The 1,853-nt window shown below is 55.2% G+C and overlaps 1 protein-coding gene across 1 annotated transcript in view; it reads right to left on the bottom strand.

Annotated features, from left to right (window-relative positions):
* Window positions 1-1,482, bottom strand: part of ENTPD6 (ectonucleoside triphosphate diphosphohydrolase 6 (putative)) — a 40,032-nt gene extending 38,550 nt beyond the window's left edge. Inside the window, exon 1 of the mRNA XM_019516163.1 lies at window positions 1,406-1,482. The gene's annotated coding sequence lies outside the window, so the exon portion shown is untranslated. The remainder of the gene's footprint in view (window positions 1-1,405) is intronic.
* Window positions 1,483-1,853: the final 371 nt, after the last annotated feature.

The raw sequence follows: 1,853 nt of genomic DNA, 5'->3' as shown, positions 1-1,853 counted from the left end.
TGCTGCAGAGGGGCTGGCTGGGGCATTAGGGTGCTACAGCACAGGGCAGGCTGGCAGGCAGCCCCTGTACTGTAGCACCCTTGTGCCCCAGTCAGCCCCAGCCATCATCTACGCACGTTGCAGCGCACTAAATAACTCTGCTGTACCATGGTACTTGTGTCGGGTAGTACTATTCTACGGCTGAGTTAATTAGTTTACTGCAGCTATATGTGTAGATGGTGCTGCACATGTAGACAGTGATGCTTTACTGCGGAGCTCATTAGTTAGCTCCGCAGTAAACATCCCATGTAGATGCACTCCCTGTCACAAAGATATTAGGTTGGCCTGATATGATCTACATCAGTTAAAGCCATGTTGCCTTTATTCAAAATTTCTATTTAACTCTGCATCTTTGCTTATTCTTTCCGTTAACATCAAAGACCTTGCAAAGCACAGAGATCAAACTAACTGGCCCAACATCACCAGTTCCCTTTTTTGAAAAGTTTCATTTCTGGATTAGGCTTTATGTCTCTTATTCTTCTATCGCCGGGCCCCAGGAGAGTAACGATCAGCTATTCTATAGGTCCAAGGGTAGAGGGAGGACAAAAAGGAACTGGCTCTGCATCCAGGTAAGAAGATTTAGGCTGGGCATCACACAACCCTTATGAACTTGGATGATGATGAACCACTGGAGCAGGGCTGGGGGCAGGCTGAGGAAACTCCCTGACAGGCAGTGTTTCAGCATGGGTTAGACAGCTGTGCAGGATTTTTTTTTTTAAGTATAATTTGTATCTGAGGCCAAATTAGACAAAACTACTTCCAAATCCACGAGTCCAGAACCATAAGCGGCCCTACTACCGGCGAACATCCTCCATCTACACCTAGCACTTTAGATGTTCCCAAAACCTTTGGCAGGCAGCCTACTTGCAGGCCAAACACGGAGGCTTGCGGTTCGGATGCCCCCGAGTTTCGCTTGCCCTCAGCCATAAGGCCCTTGGAGCAAGCAGGGGAGGAGACTCCCATTTCCATAAACTGGGCTTAAAGCCGCTACACCTCGGCGGGTGCTGAACCACGGCAGAAGAGCAGATCTCCTGCTGAGTGGTTCAGGAAAACTGCCTTCTTGGTCCCAAACGCACGGTATTTCCCCTGCCCGGCTAAGACACCGTTATGCTTGATCTGAGCCTTCAAGCGGACACGGCCTGCGTGCGTGGGCTCGCACCAGGGCAGCGGCTCTCGGGCCGCGCTACCCCTCAAGCAGAAGGGCTTGGGCAGGAACATCATCCCCTTGCCAGGAAAATGCCAGGATAGCTCTTAAGATGCCAAGAGCCCCGCTCTACCGCGCCTGACTGCTGCCGCTCCGCGCACCAGTGCCAGGATCCCGGCCCCAGCTCAGCACAGCTGAGGCCCGGCCCCCTGCTGCACTCACCTGCCGCCCCGGCATCGCGCGGCCCGCCCCGCCAAGCTCCAGTCCCAGCCGCTGCAGGCCGAGCAAAAGCGCGGGCGGGTCGAAACCGGGTAGCTGCACCGCGCAGGCGCCGGGCGGAGCTTGTAGCCGCAGCCCCGGAAGCTAGCGCCCTCTCCCGCCCGCCGTCCTTGCTACCACGGGCCCGGCAGGTTCCTGGGGAGTTGAGAGGGCGGAGGGGGTTTGCGGAGGCCGCCTAGGCTCGTGCTTCTTCCGCCGTTTGTAACCATCGGTGCCAGCCCCCAAGGAGCTCTGCGAGCCTGCACGGGAAAAGTCGCGGGTTTCTCAAGTTTTGCTTCTTTAAAAGGATAGCCCATTTTTCAAGCGTGTTGGTCCAGTTGTAAAAGCATGTTCCCAACTCTATCGTCTATTGTGAGCCGCTTTTGGGTTGAGCTAGCCCAGCCCCCAAACC

The sequence above is a fragment of the Gavialis gangeticus genome, unplaced genomic scaffold, assembly GCF_001723915.1.
Source record: "Gavialis gangeticus isolate Ggan-Ray unplaced genomic scaffold, GavGan_comp1, whole genome shotgun sequence".
NCBI classification, from domain to species: Eukaryota; Metazoa; Chordata; order Crocodylia; family Gavialidae; genus Gavialis; species Gavialis gangeticus.
The sequence above is the reverse complement of the archived record's forward strand: the minus strand, read 5'-3'. Positions and strand labels throughout refer to the sequence as shown.